Source organism: Haemaphysalis longicornis, unplaced genomic scaffold (assembly GCF_048455015.1).
Source record: "Haemaphysalis longicornis isolate Haplotype H1 unplaced genomic scaffold, Haemaphysalis longicornis Haplotype H1 scaffold_1, whole genome shotgun sequence".
In the NCBI taxonomy this organism is placed as follows: Eukaryota; Metazoa; Arthropoda; class Arachnida; order Ixodida; family Ixodidae; genus Haemaphysalis; species Haemaphysalis longicornis.
Genome location: NW_027526203.1, coordinates 464,683,172 through 464,710,835, shown reverse-complemented (window position 1 = coordinate 464,710,835; position 27,664 = coordinate 464,683,172). Strand labels below are relative to the sequence as shown.

Here is a 27,664-nt window from a genome sequence, read left to right as displayed (position 1 = left end):
CGCATGTGCGAGTGTGCGGATCGTGTCAGGCGAGAGGTTGTCCGTGTCCGTCTTGTTTTGTTTGTCTTCCTCGGGCGATTTCTTGCCATGTATAACCAATTAAATTGAAAAGCTTTAACTATTTCTCACTTGGTTATACAGCCTATTACCGTTTCTATGGTGTTTTAAGATGCACGTAGCAATTATTAAAACCAGTTTACTAAGCGGTTTGCCCTAGGCTCCAAGGTATCCTAGTAGTGAAATCGAGATGTTATATAACTTGCTCCAGTATTCTATAACATTGTTTCCTTGTTCTACTGTTTGGCAGTTTATTATGAGGGGGCACTTTTTCTTGGCACCGGGCGGGCAGTCCATGTCTGTCGCCGCGTGCCCACCACCGGTATACCTTGGCGTGCAGTCAGCAGCCGAGCACACATCAGAAAAATATACTTTTTGCCGGTTTGGAATCTTCGCGGACTGAACCCGTACCAGGGCTGCTTCCACGGCGACAATCACCACTCGGCCACGATTCTCTTTTTTCTTACGTGGTATGTATTACACATTGAAGCAATGTCCTATGCACATATAATGGTTATTTGGAAATGGCGGGTTTTCTATTGCCGTTTTATAGCTTTATTTTAAGTTACGTGTACCATGGCGTGTAGGTTTCGTTGCAATTGTAGACAGAAACGCCAAAAAATATTTGTTGCTGCTGCAGACCTGTGCCTGCACCCACGTGACGCCTAATTTCAGGGGGGATCGGCATCCAGGCGTACCTCGCTGCATGTGGAGCATCGGTTGCTCCGAGAGTACACACATGCATGTATACACGGGACGCACACACGCCCACGTCCGAGATTTTATCGTTCTCGGTTTGCGCGACAACTTTAAAGGGCACCGCGTGAAATATGGTCCTCAGTGAGTCATCATAATTGCACAGCCATAAGTCAATAGGTTCATCTGAAGGACCACCTTAAGGATATTGCCAGTGATTTTCTTCAAATCATTGTGTTTTTTTCGTCTCGGAGCTCTTAGTTTTACCTTTTGTAATTCGCTCCCTGTAGCAATTATCTTTCGTTAGATTGAAGGGCTGTCTTCGGATGAGTATAACCTGAATAAATATAACCTGAAGCCATGCACGTGTGCGCGCTGCGTTGTATAACGCTCAGCCCACAACAACCGGAACAAAGCGATGCCCTCGCTTTCCAGCAGCTCGTTTCGGCCCACGGTGGCGGTGCAATTAATTTTGCGTCCTTTTCTCGTGACTTCGACCATGTCCCCTGGAGCAGGGTTAGTGACGTTCCATTAATTTACGTAAGCAAATGAGACACGGCAGTCTCGCAGAAGAAACCCGACCTAAAGGGCTGCAGGCAGCCCCTTTGAATGCAACTGGAAGGAAGAGCCATTTGTTCCCCGAGCATTTTGTTTTCGAGTCATCGGGGATCTAATCATGAAATCAAGGTGCATCGTTTTTTTTTATTAAAAAAAGTCTCATCTTGCAGCGCGAAGTGCAAGAATACTTCGAAAAGGTGAACAAAGCATTCAGGTAAAGCGAATGTAATGTCCTTGTCGAGCAGCTTTAACTGAACGAGTTTTCCATCAACAATGAGGGGAATTGCTCTTACACAACGAACAAGTGGGCTTTCGCTGCGTGTCTGCCACGGGAAATAGAATGGCCAAAAGAACGAATGAGTGCTCCGTGAATCAAATTTTGTTGCGAACGCATCTGTGGCCTCGAAATTCGAGCGCCAGTGGCCCTTGCTATTGGTAGATTGAACGAAACGGTGAAATATGAGACATTTATCCCGTCACACTTCAGTCGACTATTAGGCGGCCGGTCCTATTCTTTCGGAACAAGGGAAGGTAAATGAGATTGCTCGTCTTGGGGAGAAACGAATGGGTGCACGTGGGATTCGGACTCCTCTTTGAATTACAGTGTCAAACCGTAACTGAACCGAACCGAAAACCGGGACCTAACCGGTATTTTCACCGCAATTGAACCCGAACACGAACCCTTATTTTTTGAGCTTGCTGAACCCGAACCGGAACTGAACCGAGAAATTAAATAACAGTTACCGGTTCATGGCGAAACGGTTCGACCACCCGTTGTTGATAATACGCGATCAATTTAATTAGGCGCTTTTCTATTTCACGCCCGATTAACTTCGTAACCTCTCACGCACTTTTCCCCTTCATAGCAGCCACAACAGTATCAGTGCCCTATACGCGGTCGCAACATGGGGATAGGTATGTCCGGCGGTGTTTTAATGGTATGCTGCTGCTAGTCGCGTGGGAAGTGGGCAAGGCTGAACACACTTTCGCTATACTGCAAACGATATGAAACATCGACTATGCCCTCCTTCGCTGCGATTGTATAGGAGTAATCAGGTTGCAAGATTGTTGCACTGCGCAAAGGTAAAGGCCCACACCGTAAACATTCCTCCTTGTTGTTTTTGACAACTTGTTTGGAGAGGTCCCACAAATGAAAAAAATACTTGACAAGTGCTACTCGCATGAGTAATTCAGTGACTGAACCACTGGCGAGGATCTATGTTCGATTGTCGCCCCCGGCCGCTGATTTTGTGATGTAGACGAAAACTAAAAACGTCTGTCTGTTGAAATTTTGTCACTGGTTAAAGATCGCAAGGTTCCCAAAATTTTTCTGCCTCCCTGCAACATACGGTGCGCCTCGCAGCACAGGCATAGATTCGAGGCGTCAAACGCGCAACATTTTTCACAAGTGTGTTCGCGAAGTAAAACAAAAAGAAAAAGTCCTAACACTAAGGTTTAAATTATTCCGCCTAGAGTTCATACAGGAATAGTTTCTGCTCTTTTTCGCTGCCTTCAGCCATCGTCTCAATATAAAAAGGCCTGCTATAGCGGCAATAGTTTGTGCTTGACAGAGGAAAAGGTTCGAATTTTGGGTAGTCCGTTCAACGTGCATGTTTTGGAGATTTTCTTAGAAAGGGCAAGTTTTTTCCCTTCAACTAACGTCAGATATCTTGTACGTTGTATCAAGGAGCTACGTATAAATTTTTCGTCCAAATTAAAGATGTCGAGCAGACACACTTGTCCAGTCTCTCTGGAAAATACTCCAAACTATAGTCCCTAGGGCGACATACAGGTTGGTCGAGAAAAGTGCTGGTAAATCGCCATTACTTCATTTGTTTTGCCTTATATCTGACCGAATCGTTTAAAGCTTGTATTTGAAAACACACCACTGTTATTGTAAAAAAGCAGTATTTTGAATTTTTGCTTTTATTTTGTGTTTATGGTCGCTTTAAACTAGAAAACATGTTTTTTTTTTCACTTCGCTGATTTCTCAACGCATCGAACCGGTTCGCTAACCGGTTCAGGCTTTAGAACCGGTTCGGCCTCATGATTCTGTCTATCCAGAATGGAACCGGAACGAAATGAATTTACCCGAACCCGAACCGTAACTGAATCGGTATTTTTTGCGGTTCGACACCCTGCTTTGAATATAATTGGAACCGATTTCAATGTTCGCCAAAGGTTTGATTTCAGCACGAATTCGAAAGCAGACAAACCAGACTTTGGTCTGCATGTTAGCGACAGTTGCCGGTCTGGCGTGTTTACCGAGAAAAGTACACATTTTGCGCCACCGTGCGTTGAAATGTTACTCTTTCGTACCCGTCGTCACTGGCTGTGCAGCAACGCAATATTTCATAACACTTTCTTTTCCCCTCAATTCAACGCCCAGTCGTCGCATCATTCAAATGTGGAAACGTTTTTGCCAGGGCGTCGCAAACTCATAACGCGGCCGTCGCCGTGAGGTTGCATTCCGAGCCATTGTAGACAGGCACGAACGTCGTTGGTGCGCGAGCATGTGTCGAAACTCCTGCCCTCCCGGGAATACCGCTTCGGGGCCTCACACGCGCGCAGGCTCCTGACAGCAGGACTCTTCCGATTCGGCGAAAATTGAATGTAACTATATGGGCACGGGACAACGTGGTGGCGTTGATCGATGGTCGTTCCGGCCTCCGAGGCATTTGTTTACTGGCTTTCGAAGCGCGTAGACTGCGGCGCGAGGCAGCGTTTTTTACCCGCAGGCGACAAACGCGCTGCCGAGTGCAGCCGTGAGACATGAGGCACGAGCCCGTGCAGGCAGCCGGCTTCCGCCCACGTACCTAGGCGCGCGAGAAGCGATCGCCTGCTGCCAGAAAAATGTCCGCCCTTTGACACGGTCGCGGGTTGCGCGGGCGGACAAAAACGTCAACCTGAATTCCCCCTTGAGTCAAGGTCTGAGATAACGCCGACGCGCTCTCCGACGCAGCACAATGGCAAATATATTCCCACTGTCAATTTCTCCTCCGCGGTGAAACGACGTCGTCGGCAGAGTGAAGTTGCCTGTTGTCGCCTTGGTGCTAACGAAATATGCGGTTCTTTCTTACGCTACTTTACTTTTTTTTTCCCCGAAAACAAATGACCCAGAATTTAATCATTCATCAACATTATTGCTTCACTGCTAGAATAAATCTGGTTCCAAGCGTCCAGTTCTTTGGGGGGGCTGCCTGTACACTGTAATATTTCATTCGATTTTCTACTGGCTTTTTATCAGCCTTGAGCAAGCATTTCGAACGATGCAACATCCTAACTACTATGAAATCACGTGTGCTGCTACTCACACGTACAGCGTTCAGTCACGGCAGCTATGGGAAAATCTGAATAAATAAATATCTTCACTGGGTAATTGAAGTCGCTCCCAAGGCGATTGGAGGTACACAGCAAACTATAGCGATGTCATTGGCGAAGCAAACTCTTTCGGTCACATTCATAATATTTCATTCGATTTTCTAATGGCTTTTTATCAGTCTTGAGAAAGCATTTAGAACGCTGTATTTAGAACGATGATGATGATGATTGCGGGGTTTAACGCGCCGACGCTTCACAGACGATGAGGCGCGCCGTAGTGGAGGGCTCCGGATTAATTCTGACCACCGTGGGCATCTTTAACGAACGCCGAAATCTCGTACACACGAGCGTTTTTGCTTTTCGTCTCCATCAAAATATTAGATGAAAATGCAAAGCATTGAACACTACCTTCCCAGTCGTGTCAACCTACGGCTCGGCAGCAAGGCGGTGGAATTCTATCAGCGCGCTGTTTCATTTGGACACTTCCCCTTTCTATACATGTCTGCATGACATCGATGCAGTATTCAGTAGGTATACACGCAAGTAACGTCATGCCACACGTTTTTGCGAAGCTGCGATCACAGGCGCTGAAGGCGGTCGGCGCGGCTGGACCGACCCAGAGTTGTGCGGGTTTGCCGCGGCTGGCGCTGCGCTGGCCCGGCAAACCCGGCCGTCCGGAGCCTATACTGACTGTAGACATGTCGACGAAGCCGAAGCCGTCAGTTATGATGGTCAACAGTTAGCATCTTGGGCAGCCTCCTGGGTCGAGAAAGACGGCAATCACGAAGCTCCTTGGCGGCAATTGTGGTGCAGCGAGCGTTTTAGCCCAGGCCTACAAACCATGTGCCTGCGTGTAAAACCCGTTGATTAAATAATTATCATCATGCCCATCGTCGTCGTCATCGTCAACTATGGTCCGGACGCTCATAACGGCTACGCGTTACGTTGTCACCACGAATGCCGATATTACACGCAACATAGCGGATGCCGTCGTTGCCTGTGGCATTAGCGATCCTGTTTCAACATTCTCTTTCCTTAATAATGCTAGCTCACATACCCTTCATAGGCCTCATGACTTAAGTATCGACGCACTGACCTTATTTTTTTAAGCAACTTTCCGAGCATGATTTGTACCACTGACTGGGAATTCGTCTTATCACTAAATTGCGCTTACAACGCTTTTTTTGGTTCAAAATAAAAGCCATTTACTGCACTTCTTCCTCCCTGAGGCACCCTATGAAATGTAAAATTTGACAAAAAAAGCACGAATCATGGCTCATCGGGAGAATTAAATTAATAGAGAAGTCACTTGCGCAGTTCATCAAATCCTAAGACTTTGGAAAAAAATCAAAGCCCCTTTCTTAAAGGGGCACTGACACAAAATTTTGAAGGCGAGATAACTTCAGAGATAGATTGGTGGGAACACATATACATCATCTGCAAAATATCAGCGGCGAATACAGCCTAGAACATATTTAAAATCAATTTTAAAGTGTGCGAAACGCAACAGAGCAGCCAGCAAAGGACCACGCGCAATCGACATCCCGATGATATCGTGTAAATAAACAACATCCAAACCCGTCACGAGTTTGTGTTTGCCGCTTCCGCACTACCGGCGTTTTTCGCCGGCTCGCCCGGCTCGCCGCTCCAATCGGAGGGCCGGAGGGCGGAGCTTCTGCTCTCGAAAACGAACGACCCGATCGTTGGCTGCGGAGGCGCCGTGATTTCATCAGCTAATCGGGCAGCTGGCCGCGACCAAAGTTCTACAGTGATTCCAGGCACTCTGTTTCTTTACTGTTTGTTACCATTGGATGCGAAAACGCGCCGGAGGCACGAAAAGCTCACTGAGCTAGCCGCACGGTCGCTGTGCAGGCGGCGGCCACGGCCGCGAAGTGGCCCAGGCCGGCGCAGGTAGCTCGAGTGATAGCTTGTTACCGCTGCACGAAATTGTCCCCAAGTCCCGACCATGGTGGCTTACATGAGAAAGGAGTTAATGATGCGATGGCGGGTTGCATTAAAAATTGTCATCTGCACCGCTTACGAGAGCATCCGCCGCAGTGCTGAGCCGAACACATCTGTAGGCGGACGTGTAGGCAGACCGGCCGGCTGCTCCCAGCGCGCGTCTTGCCACCCACCGTCTCGAGCGTCGCGCGTCGTTCTTTAGCCGCGGTAGCATTTGCACTCGCAGCGCCTGCGTCACATTCACGGTCGCTTTTTAATTAAGCGCCTCACGAGATCAGTACGTGGGGGCATTCGCAGAAACTGCCGTCGATGCGGATTCGACACTGCTACGGCGGCTCTGCTCTGTGATATCCCTCCGACGGTCACGTGGTCAGCTTTGTTCACACAAAATCCACAAAATCCACCGTTTCGCGGCACTCGCTGAAACCGAAACTGCGACTGGCCGCATTGAAAATGCCTCTAATTAAACAACCGTCGCACGCTGAAGCAAATGAGTTTTCTACAGGTTATAAGTAGGTCACTAGCTACTTATCGCAACAAAAAACACAAGATGCAAAATTTTTGTGTCAGTGCCCCTTTAAGATAAAGATGGTTAAAGCGCGAAGCTGTCGCTTACGCAACCTGAGTCAAAGCCCAAGTTCCACATCTCCTCAAGTCCAAAATGCAAACTGTCAAAGTACAAAGCCAAATTCCACTTCATCTCTGCCAAAGTACAAAGCCAACGTCCAAGCCCACACCATTAAAGTGCGAAGCCAAAGTCCAACCCTCCTTATAAAATGTATTTCATCATCATCATCAGGAGCAGCAGCATCGCTAACCCTGTGCACTGCCAAACTACATTTTGCGTTTTACGAGAGGTCCGTTAGGTGTGCAAGGACATCGCATTGTTATGTTATGGTGTGTATGATTAGGGTACCCTTTGTGAACCTCTTTGTGTAAAGTTGGCTTTCCTGCAGGGGGTTTTACTTGATCGTCAACGCCATCAGTGAGGCATAAAAAGCTTTGCTTTAAAAGTGTGTGGAGGTACATGTACAAAATTCAGTAGTCAGTTAAAAGTGAGTATTTAAGAAGGCGAAATTGAAATATTTCACATTTTTTCGCGCTTCCACTGACAGTGCCTTCGCGCTTCCACTAACCCGTGCCTCCCTATTATTTACCAACACCTTTCTATTACTTGCATTGAAAGAGAAGCGAAAGTACTGGGCGAAAGAAACCTTCCAACCAGATGAACAGGTTTTTTATTAATGTTGCAAAATCGCTGTGTCGGACCAGATGGCCCTGCCGGTTATATGCTTGTGGGGCACCAAGCGTTCAGGAAACTTTAGGTTTCCAACTCCCCAATCACTAATAATAGCAGCGCTCTGATACCATCGCTTAAGTAAAGCCAAGAATAAAGACAGTTTTCAAATTTGACCATTTAAATTTGTACCTTTATTGGCCCGACATTAGTATGCATCTATAACCTTTGTTTAAATAGTGGCGTCTATCAAAAACAAATGCAAATCCCAAAGGTTGTAGGCATACACTAAAGTGGTTCCGTTTCCTAATTTTCGAATGACAAATATGTATCGATTCTTCCAGTATTGTCTCAAACACTAGAAAAATTATTCATGTCAGGGTCACAAACTTTCGAAGTAAGCGCTCTCTTTTCCAATTGTCAGTTTGGGTCTCGAATGTTGAATGTTGAAGTTGCAGAGAGGGGATCCTTTTCTTCTGTTTTCTTTTCTTTTCTTTTCTTTCGCTATCACGAATAGTCAGATAGCGGTTATCATTTTATTTTCGTGTGCGCGAGTTCAATTGTGTTCCTCGTTGCGTTTTTTATGTGTATGCTGTATTAGGTTACACGAATGAAAATGTATACTGTGTGCGAGTATGTATCACTTTACTTTCCTATTAAAATCTGCGCCGATCATTGCTGCCAGCACTGGGCCAGCCACCTCGTCAAGCTGCTTGAAACAGCAGCTTTTTGGGATTGGCTCATGCTCTGTAACAAAAGAAAAATAAAGACGTGATGATGATGATAAAAAACAAATTTCTATTAAAATGACATTTCTTAACAAAAATAAATTATACTTTATGTTTTTTACGAAAAACGTCTTGGGATATATATCATTTATAGATATCATTAGGCCTAACTGACCACACACTATTATTCAAATGTTGCGCCAAAATAAAGCCCTAGCTGTTAGAATTTATTTATTTTATATATTTATTTATTTATTTATTTATTTATTTGCACATACTATCAGTCCTGTACAATACTAAGATAGGAGTGGAGAACAATTTCGACAACCGAAGTGCTTACAATTCAACCACCATGGCTTTACACAAAAAACAAGCCCAAGTAAACACATTTTTACAACCTCCGGAAAGTCTATTTACACGAAAGGATGCACACAGCAATAAGGTAACTTAACAGTCAGCACGTAGGAAATAAAAGCTTCACGTTTCGCTATACTTACAGCGCTCTCAGGCAATTGGTTCCAATCACGCGCAGTTTGCAGGAAGTACCTGTACTCGCTGAATTTACCAAAGGGATATTTTGATGTTTGTACTCAAAATTTAATGATTTAACTTGTGAGTAATAGTCATACAAACTAATTTTAATGAATTCAGGGGTAATGCAATTTTCCACAAAATCATTTATTTTATACAAGTGATCATTTAGTTCAACCTGACTGGCAACAGATTCAACCTTAGTGTAAATAATGCAGTCGTAGGCAAATAATCTAGCTTGAACTGGAGGATCATGGATAAGGTCAATTATAAGGTCAAACGCGCCGTCGTCAAACGCGCCCTTAATGTCGAGGGCTAAGATGGCATGGGATGAATTTTGCTGAGTTGATCGATGGCTTGCTGTGATCTTTAGGAGAACAAGTTGAGTTGAGAGGTGTGAGCGGAAGCCAAACATGGTGTGGGGGAATAGGTAGTTGTCTTGAAGGTGAGTAGTGAGGCGGGTGTGAACCATGCGTTCGAGGAGTTTGCCGATACAGGAGATGAGGGAGATGGGGTGAAGGTTGGAGAGCTGGATTGACTTGTTGGGCTTAGGAATGAGTGATATATCTGCGTGCTGCCATCGGGAAGGGAGGGTGCCGTTTGTCCACTGGAGGTTGAAGAAATCTAGTAAAGCTGTTAAAGGCATTGCCCAAGTTTCGGGTAGTTTTGTTGGTTATGCGGTCGTGGCTGGGAGTGGTGTTTCTAGTGAGACAAGAGAGAGTTTGGTCAAGTTCTTGCAGCGTGAATGGAGTGTCAAGGGCAGGATTTGGAGCGCTGGTGTAATCAGCGTGGCAGAAAGGGAAGGTGTTGCTGTCGGGGCCAAAAAGGGTAGTCTTGAGCTCTTTTAGTAGCTGATGGTTGTAATGAGGATATTTGTGAAGAAGACGGCGGGTGTGATTGTGGGTGGCAGCTTTGGTAGGTTTCGAGCCAAGAAGAAAGCGGGGATGCCACGTGCGCTTAGTGCTGAGAGTTCCTTGGAGTTGGTCGTAGAAGGTAGCCCAGTTTTGTTTGTGAAGGGCGTGAGCGTAGATAGCGGCTTGTTGAGTCAGGGCAGCAATTCGACGTTTCAGGGATCGATTGTATTTTTGCCTCCGCCATCTACGAACAAGGCCCCGGAGAGCCTCCCGTAGATGGAGAAGATAGGAGTCAACTGGGGAATTGTCCACCGTAAGAGGGATTGTCTTGGCATGCTTCTTGACAGCAGTGATTAATTGGGGAAGTCCGGACATCCAAGTTGGTGATAGTGTCTAGGAGGGGTTCAGGTTCTTTGCGAAAGGATTTCCAGTGGGTGAGTGTGGCTTGAGCGATGCGACGTTTGAGTGTGAGGCAAGGAATAGTGATACGGATAATGTGATGATCGCTGCCCAATGTGTCTTCAAGTTATTGCCATTCCAGGTATGAAATATTATGCGCAAAGGTAAGGTCGGGGCTCGTATCTCGTGATACACTGTTTCCCAGCCGTGTAGGGGTGATAAGGTCGTTGCAGAGAGTGAGAACGTGCTCGTGCTACTGAGTGGTGTTGAGTAAGGTGAGAGGAGCGATGCGAGAGATGTGAGTTACGTTGCAAATGAGGTGATTGATGGCGGTGAGGGAGATTGTTGGAGGGCTGTAGATGTGTAGATGTTGAGAATGAACAGGCTTGTGTTCTTTGGGTGGGAGGGCAGAATTTCCAGGAAGGTATAAGCGATGGGTGAGGCAATATCGTGCAGTTGGGCGGCGAGAGTCTTGGATACGAGGGTGGCGGTGCAGTGAGTCGTATCTTGAGTGTATGCTTTTTAGCCTCTGAGGTGTCCGATTCTTACAGGACCAAAAAGTCAGGTTTGTGTTGCAGAGTATAATGGCCGAGTTCAAAGCGTTTACTGAGGAAAGAGCGACAATTACGTTGGAAGATTGTAACCGTGGACGGGTTAGTTATCGAGAAGATGGGTTACGGCGGCAAATGGTTCGTCGCTGCTCTGATAGATTTTAGGCTTTTTGGTGTTGTGGGGTTGCTCAAGTTCTAGGCAGTCGAGGCGGTGATGAAGTGATTGAAGCATTTGGGCGATAGGTGACTGGGATTGTTCTAGGGCTGTCGTTCGGGCCATGATGGTTTCTCCGAGCTGGACGATTGATTGGGTATACTAGTGGCTAGTGTTTGGTGTACTCAAACAAGAGCTACTTGTTGTATTTTGTGATTGTATTTTTCGGGGCAAGGACCTTAGTCAAGCTGCTGCATGGCGGCTTTTTGTTCTTGCCCTAGCCTTCGTGTTGTTCTTTGTTAAGAATGCTGAATAAATGAATTGAATTGAATTGAATCTAAGAGCACCGAAACCTCTTCAGCAGGGTTAGTGGGTGGGGTGGAGCCGAAGGGGGAGATGAGAGCGTACATTGCCCAGCTTGAACATGATCGTGCTGGCAAATGCGATCGTTACTGCGAGTGGGTGATTCTTGTTCGAGGGCTTCTATGCGTCGTAGGAGCATCGCGTTTTGTTTGCGTAGTTCTGTGACGGGGCCCTCGATGGCGGACGAAGATGAAGTACCAGGTGTGGTGTGTGCGTGAATGGTAGTGTGGGTATGAGGGGTTGACTGCGTGGAGGGAAGGAGAGGAAAAGGTTGAGCAGTGGGAGCATTACGAGCGGCATGTAACCAACTCACCGTTTTGGTAGCTCGGGCATGATTTGTTGTGGTGCCCAGAAGCTTGCTATTGGTGGTTGAGTCTAGGGGCTGCACTGGATGTCCTCTCTTGACCACGGGAGGCGTTAGAATCAGGCGTTGGGGCTGAAGGGGCGGCTGGAGTGGTGGTGGAAGAAAAGTACGGAAGAGAGTGGGACGTTGGAAGAGTAATATACCGAATTAGAATTTAGAACAGAAGCAGGGGGATTGGGGGGGGGAGGGTAAACAGGTGTTCAAGGGCAGGAAGGGGGGAAGTGATGGGAGTTTAAAACCGGGAGGAGGGGGGTAACCCATTAGGTTAGTTAAGGGCAGGGCAAATAAGTAGAATAACACAGGCAAGTCGGTTGGTAACAACCGACGTCCCGATACAAATGGAGGGCCTCTAACAACCACCACCACCACCACCACCATCATCATCATAATCATCATGGGGTGCAGTCCTTGGAAGCGGTGATATGGGGAAGGTCACAATGTGGTAAGCATCGATGGTCGTCGGTGGGATTAGGAGCTCCGTAGCTGCTACAGGCGTGTTGGCCGGGGTGTGGGCAGACGTCCTGCCGGTGGCCGACTGCTCCGCACAGTCGGCAGAACTGGATGGTTCGTCGAAACGGGCGGCAGCGGTAGATGAGGCAGCCGAATTTTACAAAAAGGGGGACGTGCGGGCCTTGGAATGTGACGAGGGCTGACGTGGTTCGATTCAGCATGCGTGAGTGAGTGAAGAAGGCGAGGCTCATTTCCTATGAGAAGGTCCGGGAGGTTCTTGTTACTATGGATTGAAACCTCAGCCATCAATCGTTTACACCCCCACTAGGCTTGCGACTGTCCTCTTCAAGTGAGTAATTCTCCTTTGTTGTGCCATAGGGCGGCATTTTTGGGCTTTGATTGTATTGGTTGTATAAATGACATTTTTCGTACCCAATTTTCCGGTTAATCTCATAGCTTACGCTGATGGTATTGCCTCACCCACCGCGGTGGCTCAGTGGCTAAGGCGTTGCGCTGCTGAGCACGAGGTCGCGGGTTCGATTCCCGGCCGCGGCGGCCGCTTTTCTGATGGAGGCGAAAAGCAAAAACGCCCGTGTGTACGAGATTTCGGCGTACGTTAAAGTTCCCCAGGGGGTCAAAATTATTCCGGAGCCGTCCACTACGGCGCGCCTCATCGCCTGCGTTGCGTCGGCACGTTAAACCCTACAATCAATCACTCAATCAAACAATCAATCGATCGATCGATCGATCAATCGATCAATCAATCAATGAATCAATCAATCAATATCGCCTCGAACCATGCATTCTGTTTTGTTTACTTCTGTGTTTTGTTGCCAGCTTCTGACCGCGCCCGGCTCTCTTATCTGTGTTTGAAACGAAGCGCATGTTTCTTCCCGTGTCTTTTGTATGCCGCACAGGCAATCTTATTTGACAGGGTGAGTGTTTCGCCCTGCCGCCACGATACTGGAAGGTTCGTCCCTGATCGACAATGTTCCCGCTGTGATTCGATGACTCCATAAAGGTTAACTCGGAGAGGTAAATGCTCGCAGGGCAAACGCCGCGGAATTCGTTTTCGCCGACGCTCTCTGTGCAACTAACTTTGATGACTGCTTCTTCGGTGCTTGTGTTTTCTTTGTGAGTTCTTTGCGGAGCACACGTTCGCTCCAGTAAACCTGGTTACACAGGAAGAACCCTGCATCGTTCGTGGCTTCGTGACAATATTACAATGCTCGCAATAGGAGACACGGTACCTTGGTTATCACTGTGTAGCAACCAATTTTAATAAAGTAAAAGCTGGGATACACAGGGCGAAAAATAATGTTGTAAGTTGTGACAATAAATTACTTATTGGTAACTACAGGATTAGTGTGGTGCGTAAACTCTTTTGGTGTCGTGTACTCTGAGACGCTAAATTAGCACATACAAGTTTATTTATTTATTTATTTATTTACAGGTACCCTCAGGGCCGAAGCATTATAGAGGGGAGTGGGTTTTAAGATTCCCGAACAAGTACAGCTTACAGTGCATGACAAGAAAACATACAAAAAGGAGGAGTTTTTTTTTGCGGAAGTTTGCTAATCAGCATAAGGGGAAATTAAATGTATAGATACACGCCGGATTCCCGAAGGAATCGGAGCAGGGGGCCATGATGTGGTCCTTGTATCCACGCCATGAAGTCTGGCGGACGTCCGGGGCGCGGGCCGCAGGTGGCGATGTGCACAGCGCGTAGGCTTCGCAGAGCAGGGCAACTCCACACCAGGTGCTCTGCTGTAGCCTGGTCAACTGGAGCGGGGCAAAAGGGGCAGGTGGAGTTGAACGGGGCATGGTATTGAGGAGGCCAGGACCTCGTCACAGCTGGCGTGAGGGCGACTCCCAGGCGAAGACGTCTGAGCAGGACCTCATCTTGGCGAGACAACCCGCCAGGGAGATCTGTACCGCACGGGGGTATGAGAGCGCGCGCGGTGCGCCGTAGACGTTCTTTTGCACTGGCAAGGCGAACACCGTTTGACGAAGGTGCAAGAGGAGCTGGATAGTGCACACGCACGGGGTGTGTTCCGGCATCTGCAGCCTGCATTGCGGGGTGGCTATTCCGTTGGCGCCATGACACGCGCACACGACACGGATAAGTGTCCATTATGTCCTGGATTTCTGGAAGAAGTTCGTTGGACGTGAGAGTTTTACGAAGCTCTCGAACAGCTGCCGACGAATCAGTGTAAATTGTACACTGTGGTGAAGCGTGGCTGATTAGCAACGATGTGTGTAGCAGAGCATCCCGCACTGCAAGGAGTTCTGCCTGCGTTGACGGCCACTTCTCAGTTGTTATGTAAGTGCAGGTCACTGGATCGGGAGCCACAGTCGGGCAGAGTAGAGCCGTATGAAGTAAGGTATCGGAAGCACTGGCGTCGACAAACATCAGCGTAGACGAGGGGCTACCAATCTCCATAGAAGGCGGAATCGGAGCACCAACTGTCCGGGGATGAATACGGGCAACAGGTCGTGTATCCGTTAATTGGTGGAATTTCCATGGGGGCCGTATATTGGTGTTTGATAGTGGTGGGGCTGGTGAACCGGTCATGTACGCTGCAAGAGCGGCGGAATCAGGGTCAAGGGCTTGTTTTTGGAGGCGGGCTTGTCGACGCTGATGCACTAGCTCATCAAACGTGTTGAGCTGCGCTTCCTGTTGCAGAATAGGGACGGGGGTGAGGGCTGGAAGACCAGTTATAGCTCGCATAGCCGAGTTGTTTATTGATTCGAGTAGTGCCCAGTCTGACTTTGTAAGAAAGTGGAATTGCGCTTGATAAACTATGCGAGGCTGAAGAATGGCTCGGACAAGCATGCGGGCCATCTTGGAGGCCGCACCACCGGCTTTTTGAGACATGCGACGAAATAGATGCAGCGATTGTGAAGCTTGATGCTTTGCAGAACGAATCCAAGGTTTTGCAGAACCGGTGGCCGTAATATCCAAGCCCAACACCCGCAGGGTAGATGCTGTCGGTATAGGCGTGCCTTGAACCGAAAGACGGATCGGGGAGGTTGCCAACCGCCGACGGCCCCATGCGTTGGCCACGGTGAGAAGGGCTGTTTTGTTAGGCGAAAGCGTGAGGCCAAGATACTTGCACCAAGAATTGGTTTCATCTAGAGCTTGTTGCAGGCGGACACTTTGGACGTGAAGGTCCTGGTGAACAGACCATACCGTGATGTCGTCTGCATAGATGATACTATAGATGTGTGGAACAGCACCAAGTCGCCAGGCAAGAGGTATCATGGCCATGTTAAAAAGCAAGGGGGCCAAGACAGATCCCTGAGGCACACCACGGCGGGGCTGGAAGGAACCTATGGGAGATCCGTTGAGACGTATGGAGAAGGTGCGGTTTCGTAGGTAGTAGGAAATGAAATCACATAGGCGGGATGGCAGGTGAAGGAGATGAAGTACCGCAATGACGGCAGCGTGGCCAAGGTGGTCGTACGCTTTGTGAACGTCCATGCCCAGCACAGAACGAACACGGTGGGATCGGCCGCCAATAAGGATCATCTCGGAGAGGTGGCCCAGACCATCCTCTGCACCAAGGTGGGGGCGAAATCCAATTTGGCATGGGTGGTATAGATGGTGCTCGTCGAGCCACCACTGAAGGCGTGTGGCAATCATCCGTTCCAACAGCTTCCAAATGGTTGCCGTAAGCGCTATTGGTCGGAGGTTGCGGATGTCTGTACTCGGTTTACCGGGTTTCGGGATAGTGATAACATCCGCTTGAAGCCAGGCCGGGGGGATTGTACACGTGAGCCAAACCCGGTTGTACGCCTCTAGGAGTCCCTCCAGAGAAGAATGGTCCAGGTTCTTGAAAGATTCAAATGTTACTCCGTCGGGGCCAGGAGCTTTGCGGAGTGCTGCCGTGTCAATGGCCGCGGTTAGTTCCGCAATTGTAAATGGTGAGAGTATGCCCTCGGTTGCTGCTTCCGATGGCGGCGTACCAGCACCGGAAGGAAGAGTGAACGGAGGGGGCATGATGACTGGGTCCAAGTCAAAATCGGGGTATAAAGTATGGGCCAGCGTATCTGCAAATTGCAAAGAAGTCTGGTTGGACGTGAGGAACGCTGACGCAGCAGGATCTGGGGATCGTGGTGATCGCTCCAAAGAATGAAATATGCGCCATATGGAGCGTAGTCCAGACTGAGGCCCTAGCGAAGCGCACATGTCAAGCCAGCGCTGGCGGGACAGCCGGCGTTCATGGCGACGAGCCGCGGCTGTGAGCTGTTTAAGGCGGATTTGGCAAGTCGGAGAGTTGGGATTGCGACAAGCAGACACTTCTGCCTGGCGGCGCTGCGCCCACAGCTGAAGGAGGCGCAAATCAGGGTTAGGGCGGCTCTCGTCAACCCAGTTTACAGTTGTAGAATCTTCAAGAGCCTTTTGTATGGATGATAAAGGGTCCTCTTTGAATGCTGATATCTGCCTAATCGACGTCCGAAACTCGTCCCACTTGATAATATGGCATTTACGACGTAGGCGACGAGAGGGCGAAGATGGAATATCGAGGTAAATGGGATGATGGTCGCTACCCCAGCAGTCTGGCTCCCGCCGCCAAGTAACGGCCGTGGGACCAAGCCACCAAGCTAGGTCTGGGGAATGTGGAGGCATACGAGTAGACGTGGAGCGGCGAGTGGACTGGGTCGTGTCATTAAGTAGAGTGAAGCGCGCATTCTCCATGATCTTGAGGAGATCTGAACCTCGCGCACTCGCCATGTTATAGCCCCAGGCTGGGTGCGGAGCATTAAAGTCACCGCCGATGAGGATGGGACAACCGGGATGTTGTGCTCGTATATGCGAAATCCACCCAAACCGAGCCCGCGGGGCATGACCACTGTGAGGACGCACATAGCAGGATACGAGGATCACTGCACAGGGACTTAGTTGAACTTTCACCGCAACAGTTTCTTGCCACGGGGAGCACCAGCTTTGAAGGTCAATGGCTTGCTGGGGAAGGCGCGTGAGGACATATACCACCGCTTTACCCCGTGGCGTTGGTGGGGCGTTACGGTGGTCAATGATTGTTGGAGACGCATAGCCGGTAAAAAAGGGGATACGGGGTAGGCCATTCGCTTCCTGAAGCAGTAGCGCCCATGCACGAAGTGAGCCTAGGCGAAGGCGTTCCTTAAGTTCACCAACTTTTTGGGGCAGGCCCCGACAGTTCCATTGTAAGATAGTGTCCTTGCGTGTAGTTGCAGGTACGGCAGGTGCATAATTTAGCGGAGGCATGCTGCAAGAGTCGTGGTTAATATGTGCAGCTGCTGCACCACGTAGTTAAGAATGGAGCGAGCGTCGGATGCTGACGAAATCGAGGCTGCTGCTGGTAATGATGCCGGAGGAGGTGGAGGCAAGGGAGAAGTTGACAGCGGAGGTATAACTTCACATGAGCTCTCTTTTGCAGCAGCACGCTTTAAGCGTCTCTGTGCCAGCAACTGGGCACGACGAGCGGTCAAATTCGCAAGCTCTGTTTGTAGTGCCTGGAGGCGAAGATCTACCTCTTCTAGGGCCGGGGAATTCTGGTCGTTCTCTTGAAGACGGGATCGCTGACGAGGTCGACGCAGTCGCACCACCTGGCTGTATGAAACTGAATTCATAGGTGGTGTGGCAGAGACCGGTTCTGGTACGTGATCTGCAATATCGTCGTCGTCATTCGAAGCTAGGAGTTCGTACCGGTTTGAAAGCGGGAGCCGTTGATCAACCTGGGATCTCGGGGAGCTCTTCACACGCGCACGTGGCTTGGCGTTAAGCTTCGTCGGGCACTTCCTGTCTGTGATATCGTGATCATCAGACTTGCACAGCCCACAACGAAATTTAGGGGCATTTTCATTTCCAGCAGTCGCGTTCGGAGTCGCCGAGGTTTCAGCAGGAGGTGGATTTGGGCAAGAGATGCGCATGTGACCCTGTTGTAAGCATTGGTAACAAAATACTGGCCTCGTCTTGTAAGGCCGAGGGCGAAGGATGCATCCATTGTATATGAATCGCACCGGTGGTTCCGGAGGACCAAGAACAGTCACGAGGCATGTACGATGACTGCCAAGATACCGGGCTAGGAGCACTTGGTGCGTCTCGCATCGGATGGTGTCCCGGAGCACGTCGGAGGGCTCACCGGCATCGACGCCCGAGACAACATAACGGCGGACATGAGTACCCCCTAGAAGGTAAGCTTGTACCGGCAGGTGAACTCCGGGGGAGATGGGTATATAAGTGAGGCTGTAAAGCTTGTGAACTGCCTCTAATGACGCTACCCACACAGAAATTGAGTTGGTATCTCGGTGGAAAGTGTAGCCATTATGACTTTGAGGATGCAGACATGCTGATAGAGTCTGTAGGAGAGCTTTCGTCGTGATTTGGCGGATGTTGAAATTCTGCTTCGGTTTGATGGCTACCTTGAAGGAAGCTGGTTGAGCATCTTTACTGCTTGATGGGAGGCCAGTGGGATTCAGACGGCAGGGCACCTTACCGTCAGAGTGAATACGGTTGCCTGCTGGAAGGTCCATCGGGACATTAGCGTCCTCAGACTGACGCGGCACTAAGGTTGAAGACTCGGTGCAAAGGCGTTTGTCGGGGGGTTCAGCAGACTTGCCAGTGACATTACTGGGCTCTTGCGGCACAGGAGGGTCGCTGCTAGCATCCATGGGGCAGCTGTCGTCGCCCTGGGGTGTCAGAGGCGTCGATGTTTGAAGGGCGACGTTGGACACCACTTGAGACGCCGGCTCCATTTGCTTAAGCAGCTGGTCTTGAAGTAGCGCCTGCTTGCGGGACCCAAGAAGGCCTTGCGCGGAACGGCACCCACCGCCCGAACAGGAGGTTAGGCCTAGCCGCTGCTTAGAGGCGATGCGGTTGTGATGCTTGCCTTCGGGGACATTCCCGGGGCAGGTAGTAGCCCTCGACGGCGCCAGGAACTGGAGGTTATCGCTGACACTACGGGAAATAGCTGGGAACGTAGAAACTGCGATAAATCGCGTCGAAACACGGAGCCGAGGAAAGACACGTCGGAACGGCGGGACTTCTTCTTCTTCTTCTCTTCTTCTTCTTGCGCGAGAACACACCATAAAAAAGTTCACAAGTTCTGTGCACAAAGGGTCAATAACTACAAGAGGAGTTGCGCGAGAACACACCATAAAAAAGTTCACAAGTTCTGTGCACAAAGGGTCAATAACTACAAGAAGAAGCCAACATTGCTTTTACGAGAAAAATCAAGCCAACACAAGAGAAAATTAGTAATCATTCATAGTTATTGGAGTGGTTTTGATTGCTGATAACTGATCGGAAATCATCATTGCTTACGATAGTCGCAGTTGCTGCCGGAAGGCCGTTCCAGTCGCGTGATGTTCGTGGAATGAATGAACATGCGTACGAACGCGTGTGACTCATAGGGATGGCAACTTTGTGGACATGATCACAACTTTATGATACGTAGTTTGGTGGAGAAATTAGGTTGTTGCCTAATGTGGGGTTATAAAATATTTTGTGGAATAAGCAAAGTCGTTTTATTTTGCGACGGGTGACTAAATCAGCTAAATTGAGGCTAGCTTTCATAGATGATATACTGGCGGTGCGATGGAAGTTGGAGAGAATAAAACGAGCAGAGTTATTCTGAACCATTTGAAGTCTATTGATTAAGTATGTTTGGTCGGGGTCCCATATCGCGGCCCCGTATTCAAGTTTGGTTCTAACTAGTGTTTTATAAAGAAGTAACTTTAAGGAGGAGAGCGCCAGAGCAAAGTTTCGCCTAATGTATCCTAAGGTCCGGTTAGAGTTGTTAATAATGTGATCAATGTGGACATTTCAAGTTAAATTGTCGGATATGTGGACCATAAGATATTTATAATTGTTTACTACTCCCAATCGTAGTCCTTTAACGAAGTAAGAAGGTACGGTGCTAGATGTACGTGTTATCCTCATTGCCTTACATTTCGCGATATTTAAATTCATGAGCCAATTTTCGCACCAAGTGAAAATGTTATCTAGGTCTGATTGTAGTGCATGCATGTCATTGTTATTGGTAATTTCTCGAAAAAGAACGCAGTCACCAGCGTACAAGTGGATATTGGATTTAACGCAGTTAGGAAGGTCATTAACATATATAAGGAATAATAATGGGCCAAGCACGGAGCCTTGGGGAACTCCAGAAGTGACAGTAATTGAGGGTGAGTCATAGTTGTTAACGGTAACAAACTGCTGTAGATTAAGTAATAAGCATTCGATCCATTTTAAAAGGTGGTGATTTATATTAAGGCAACTGAGTTTATGTAGTAGTAATTTATGACATACTTTGTCGAACGCCTTTGAAAAGTCCAAAAATATGCAATCTACAGTGGAATGGTTATCAAGAAGGGCGTGTATTTTGTGTGTAAGAGATACAAGCTGCGTTTCACAGGAGTAGTGCTTACGAAATCCGTGTTGTCCTTCAGTAAAAAATAAGTTTGAATCAAGAAAATTAACGAGGTTAGAGAATATGACGTGTTCAAATATTTGACAAGGAATGCTTGTGGGGGATATAGGTCCGTAATTAAGAGGAGACTGTTTGTTGCCAGATTTAAATACTGGAACGACCTTCCCAATTATCCAATCGTCGGGAAGAATTCCTGACTGCAAAGACTGTTGAAAAATTTTTGGAAGTATTATTGATGAGTAGGTGGAAGTACTTTTCCAAAATTTCGCGTTAATTCCATCGACACCAGCAGCAGAATAAGTCTTTAAAGAGCCTATAATTTTTTCAACGCCAAATGAATCAACTGTTATGGGAAGCATGTCCGGGTAATCATAAGCATTAAACAATGGAATATCGGAAGAATAGAAACAAGAAAAGTTCAATGCGAACGAGGTGCTTAACACAATGGGACAGTCATTATCTGCAATTGCTTCGCCATTGGCGTCGGCAAGACAAACCAGGCGTGATGCACTCGGGTTTATACAATTCCAGAACTTTTTTGGGTAATCTAAAAGCATAGAGGGTAGCGTATTTCTCTGCAAAAATGCTTTAGCTGTGCTGACAGCATTAGTGTAAGCATCAGCCGCAGTTCGATAAGCCTGCCAACGTTGTTCCGATGGGGAAGATTTTGCCGCGCGGTAAAGTCTTTTCTTTTTGTTTGATAACCTGCGGATTCTCCGATTGTACCACGGAGCACTGGGGTTTGAAAAAACACGTCTTAATGGTATGTATTGTTCGGACAACTTTGGAACTTCGTTAACATACATTTCCCAGTTTTACTGAATAGAGCGATTATCAAACTCATCAAGGAAAGCGTAAAAAAAACATAATTCAGCATTTATAGCGTCAAAATTTGCATGCTTATAGTCTCTAATGTCTTTTGTTTTATTTTTAGAGCGTTGGGCTTTCACATCCAAGCAAAAATGTAGAAAAAGTTGATCACTCAGACCAGGTAAATAAGTTATGTCAGAACACATATCAGGAGCGGAGGTTAAAACCAAATCAAGAACACTTTCAACGTTTTCAGTTATTCTCCTTGGCTCGTTAACTAGTCGACTTAAGTTAAAAAAGGTACACATGTCAAGAAAATCCCTTTCTAGCGTTGAACACGAGTGCGAAGTTGCTCCATCTGGCGACCAATTTATGTGCGGAAAATTGAAGTCCCCTAAGAGAAATACAGGTGACCGTTGAAATCAGGTAATTACAAGGTTGATTACATCATGAAGTTCACTAGTGAAAGTTGCAGGTGAGTTGGGGGGCCTATAACAGACTCCTAAAAGGATCTTTTTTGTAGTCGTGTCGATGCGAACCCAGTTGGTTTCAAGAGAAGTGGGTATGTGAATGGGTGCTGACTTAATTTTTTTTGCTAACTGCGATTAGTGTTCCGCCGCCCCTTTTAGACACGCGATCACATCGGTACAAGTTAAAGTTGTTCGAAGATTCCAAAACTTCGGTGTCCAGTATGTTACAATGTCGCCATGTCTCGGTGAAAACCACGATGTCAGCTTGGCATGTATCAATAATGGAGTGAACTGCAACTCGCTTATTTACGACACTTGTTATGTTTGAATATAGTACAGATAATTTGGGCAAGCATTCTGGCCGATTCCTAGCTACCTGCTATGATAGAGGAGGCCTTTCGTTTGAGGTAGATGGTCTAGCAGGTTTACTAGGCATGGTGGGATGAGTCTCGTTATGTACTTTTACAATAGTGGCATTCATGGAGTCGTAAACGTAACATTCTCTATTAATAAACAATTTTTTATGTCTCAGTTTAAAAGAAGAAGAGTCTGGCAGCAATTTTGCGAATTCGAAAAGTTTGCTTCTGGCCAAACGTGTTCCGACTGAAAAATCACCCGATATGGTTACGTTGTTTTCTTTGAAACACGAACGGGCCCGCCGACACCTTTTCTTTAACTTTAAAGCTGAGAAATTTCACGATAACGGGTCGGCAACGCCCTCCTGCGAACGTGCCGAGCCTATGCGCACGCTCGATGCTGTCAGCAGAAAAACTTTCATCGCAGCACCGTGATAACAAGCTCAGTACTTTTTGCTCTGTTTCTTCACATTTTTCTTCGTAGTCAGGTATTCTATGCAGTATGAAGTTATTCCTCCGCGACCTGTCTTCTAGGTCATCTGCCCTGGTCAAAACAACATTGCATTGTTCGGCGATATTATTAAGTATAACACGTGTATCATTAATACCTTGTTCTAGAGTTTCAATGGCTTCCTTTTTTTTCAACAGTTGATAGTCGTCGGCCAATATCATCCAGTTTCAGCTTAATGCTGTTTTGATTACCTTAAATTTCTGCAATGTCTTTAGCGAGTTCGTCCTGTTATGAAGTTTGTACTGCGAAACTAGTCTGCGAGCCTGTTAGTAGCCGAATTATTTCGCCGTACACGGCAGAAGATGCTGAACCCTGATCAACAACGTCCACTCCGCTCAAACTAGTGTCAACTTCCCCTGGTTTACTAGATGGGTCACCTCTATTACGCTGCTGTTTATTAGGTCCAGGATTTGATTCAATGTCTCCCGCGCACAGCAGTAGGTAACCAAGATCCACACTCAATAATCAAGTTACACAGCACTTGTGGGCATGGGAACAGTACCAAGCAGACATTGTTGGACTTCCTAGCGTAAAGGGAGGGTTTTGAACCAACCTGTAACAGGTGAAAACGACGTTCGTGAGCCATCGTGCCTGAAGCACTGCTCCCACGCCCACTGAAGTCCCATGGTGTTGGTCGGCAGTTTAAATGGTGTGGCTCAGGTGACGTCGCTGATGCCGGCGGTGCCATCAAGAGATGCGACGAGCTCGGGAGCAGCGAAAAAGTTCCGGCAGGGTCGAACAACTCGGCCGGGCACGTTTCAGCATCCGACGATGACAGGGGAATAACTTCGGTGGCGTTTCCGGGATCGGCGAGTTGATAATATTGCCGCTAAAAGAGCAGATTAAACGGCTTGATAAGTAAAACTGCTATTGTGTTAGACAGCTAACTTATAATTACTTTTGCTGCCAGTAACTACTTACTGCCACGAGTTTTGGGAACGACGACACAGCTTAATAAACACCGCCTTATTGCAAAAAATTGAGCAATATGACGGATAGGCAATGTACCATGGAATGTGTACACTTGAGAATACTTCGAGCAGTTTAATATTCTTAGGGTAAATACATGGTATGTGTTAGAGTGTTTTGTGTTTACAAAACTGTTGTAGAAACAGTACCCTCATACTAATGATGTCCCACACGGTGCTTCATGTGTTAGGGTGTTTTGTATTTACAAAACTGTTGTAGCTACAAGCAGTACCCTCATGCTAATGATGTCCCATCCGGTGCTTCATGTGTTAGGGTGTTTTGTGTTTGCAAAACTGTAACTGTTGTAGAAACAGTACCCTCATACTAATGATGTCCCACCCGGTGCTTCATGTGTTAGGGTGTTTTGTATTTACAAAACTGTTGTAGCTACAAGCAGTACCCTCATGCTAATAATGCCCCATCCGCGGTGCTTCATGTGTTAGGGTGTTTTGTGTTTGCAAAACTGTTGTAGCTACGAACAGTACCCTCATGCTAATGATGCCCCATCCGGTGCTTCATGAGTTAGTGTATTTTGTGTTTACAAAGCTGTTGTAGCTACGAACAGTGCCCTCATGCTAATGATGTCACACCCGGTGCTTCATGTGTTAGGGTGTTTTGTGTTCACAAAACTGTTGCAGCTACGAGCAATACCCTTATGCTAATGATATCCCACCCGGTGCTTCATGTGTTAGGGTGTTTTGTGTTTACAAAACTGTTGTAGCTACGACCAATACCCTCATGCTAATGATTCCCCATCCGGTGCTTCATGTGTTAGGGTGTTTTGTGTTTGCAAAACTGTTGTAGCTACGAACAGTACCCTCATGCTAATGATGCCCCATCCGGTGCTTCATGAGTTAGTGTGTTTTGTGTTTACAAAGCTGTTGTAGCTACGAACAGTGCCCTCAAGCTAATGATGTCACACCCGGTGCTTCACGTGTTAGGGTGTTTTGTGTTCACAAAAATGTTGCAGCTACGAGCAATACCCTTATGCTAATGATATCCCACCCGGTGCTTCATGTGTTAGGGTGTTTTGTGTTTACAAAACTGCTCAGTAGCTACGACCTAAACCCTTATACTAATGATGTCCCACCCGGTGCTTCATCTGTTAGGGTGTTTTGTGTTTACAAAACTGTTGTAGCTACGAGCAATACCCTCATGCTAATGATGTCCCTCCCAGTGCTTCATGTGTTAGGGTGTTTTGTCTTTACAAAAGAACCCCCCCCCCCCCCAGGAGTTCTTTCGCGACCGTTGGTGTCACCAGAAAACTCCAGCGAACAAATAAAAGAATTTACTGGCATGGCCGGGAATCGAACCTGGAACTAATAGACTAACAAAGCGACAGCCCGTTGTCTTACCGATTTAGCCCCGAGCCCACGCAAAGACGGGGAAGACAGGTGGTGTACTCACCAAGCACATCTGCGGGTTTAACCCCTGCGTTCTCGCTGAATGCCACGTGAAAGCGTCAAGCGACCACTCACGCCCGTCTAGCGGCCCTGTGCGCACCTTGCTCATGTGCTAAGAGCTACAAAAATTAAAGGAAGCTTACACCAATCCATGGCATCTCACTTCTAGTACGCCAATGTGCTAAAGCCTGTGGCCTCCACTGTTCACGTAAAAAATCACAGCTCCTTTTCGTCCGCCCTCATGCCAAATCAAGTAATACATTCAAGTACTTCTTGATGGCCAGGCCATCACTCCAAGCCCCAGCATCAAGATCCTGGGCCTACATCTCGAGGCTAACACCAAGAGTGACGTCTCCTTGCAGCGCCTCAAAAACAGCATTAATCAAATCATACACATGATCAGGGGAGTTGCCACCAAGAAGCGAGGCCTAAAGGAATCCGGTACCTTTCGATTAATTGAAGCTTTTGTCCTCTCGCGAGTCACTTACGTCAACCCCTTGTCTTCTTCTCGACAAGGAAGACATAGAGATGCTTTATATAATGATTAGAAAGGCGGTCGAGCAGGCCATTGGTCTTCTTATGAGTGCGTCCACACAGAGGCTGCTTAGCACGGGGCTCCACAACACGGTGGAAGAGCTGATAGAAGGCCATCTTTCTAACCAGAAGGTCCGACTCAGAACTGCGGTGGGTAACCGCATGCTTCACCAGATTGGCTGGGCAGCCCAGAATGTCACTCCGCTTGACGTACTCCCAGACTCTTGGCGACTAAAACTAAAGGTGCTCCCTTTGCTCAGAAATATGAACCCCTCACACGACGAGGTTCACCGAAAAGCACGGGCTCAAGCGCTAAACACCACCCTCGGTGGGGACCATGCAGTTATCTACACAGACGCCTCCAAACATCGAGGGCAGCAATACGCCATCATCGTGGCTGCCTCCAGAACCAACCTCCTTGCGTGTACCTCGCTTAGGACCCAAGAAATGACGGCAGCAGAAGAGGCAGCCATCACCTTGGCTCTCACTCAACCAGGGGTTCGGAGGGTAGTCACCGATTTCCAGCAAGCCTACTGGAATTACCAGTCGGGTTGGGTGTCCTGACCTGCACTGCGCGTGCTAAAAAACCACTCCCCAAACGGTTCCATTCACCTCATCTGGACACCCGCCCACGCTTCAATGGAGGGCAACAAATACGCCCACCCAACAAGCCTGCGCTTTTACCTCCCGTGCTATGGAGCCGCACGAGGACAGTCACCCGCTTATCACGTTCAGGGAGATAGCCCAGCATTATCGCCTTCTGAGACAGACCGTACCTTCGCCTTACCCTGACCTTTCCAGAGAATAACAAACTACCCTACGGCTCATACAATCCGGGCTCCTTCCCACAGCCTACGCGTCTTCATTTAATGCATCCGAATCGCTATGACGCTGAATGTAAATTTTGCTCAGAAGTAGGAACACTTCGCCCCGTAATCGGGGTGTGCGACTTTAGCCCTGAGCACCCTCCTCTCTTTCCGTCAACTACCCAACAAGAGCAATGGGAGATGCTTCTGTCCAGGCCCTCTCTATACCCAGCTTCAGCGGATGGACAGAACACAGGCCGCGCGGACTGCATATGGGCCCCACAAAAGAAGGAATCACTCCCCAGGGCTGCACTCTGGGCCGTTCAGAAATCTGAACAGAAGTATTTCTTTCTCCTCCTCCTCCTTCTCTGCCGCAAATCTCGTCGCTTCCGTCCGCGGCGCAGAGACGGAGAAGTCAGATCGTCTAACACCGGGTTGGAGCTTACTTTAATTTTATAAATAAAGTTTCCACTCTTGTGCTACACCAATATAACTCAACCAAACACCGTTCATGCATCATGCATTGATTTAACCTTGCCAAGAATATCTCTTTGAAGTAATAAATGGTGTGGTTAAGTGCATTTCACTTCTGTCTGGTTTTACTATTTGTAGAGCGATGTGAGTGACTTTAAGTGACGTCGCATGGGTAATCGTTATGGGTGCCGTTTAGAGCTTTGCTTTCCAACTACATTCACGGGGTGGATTGGCGCGATTTTTTTTTCAACTCCCGTGGGGTTTTTTTTGTTTTTGTTGTAGAGTGTTTTTTTAGCTCAATTATGCGCATTCTTTTCGTAAACAAAAGTGGTTTGGTATCGTTTGGGCCGGTTCATAGGTGGTGCGCGGCATATCAACACGTTTTCTCAACGGTTTGCATCGAACCGGAAGTGCCAGGCTTGTACCTATCTTGGAGCGGAACGTCGCGCCCCTTACATAGCCCAGGTGTTGCTTCAACATGTAAAAACTCCAATTTTAATTTCACCTTTTCGTGCAGGTAGCGCAGTAGATTGTAATAAATTTTTGTTATAGTTAACTTATCGGGGTGATAGGCATTACAGCACCGCTTGAAATCTTGGCAACGACGTACTATGTCTCCCTGATCCGTTTCTGAGCGGAGCAAACTGTTCTTACCTGCCACTGCGGATTCTCCGGAGTTAACCCGCCGC

The 27,664-nt window shown here is 47.8% G+C and overlaps 1 long non-coding RNA gene across 1 annotated transcript in view; it reads right to left on the bottom strand.

Annotated features, from left to right (window-relative positions):
- Positions 1-7,856: 7,856 nt before the first annotated feature.
- The window catches only part of LOC144173543 (uncharacterized), a 31,818-nt gene continuing 12,010 nt past the window's right edge, over positions 7,857-27,664 (bottom strand). The window contains exons 2-4 of the long non-coding RNA XR_013323311.1: positions 23,343-23,618; positions 11,725-11,859; positions 7,857-8,578 (exon numbers count right to left, since the gene is read on the bottom strand). This is a non-coding gene — a long non-coding RNA (uncharacterized LOC144173543). The remainder of the gene's footprint in view (positions 8,579-11,724; positions 11,860-23,342; positions 23,619-27,664) is intronic.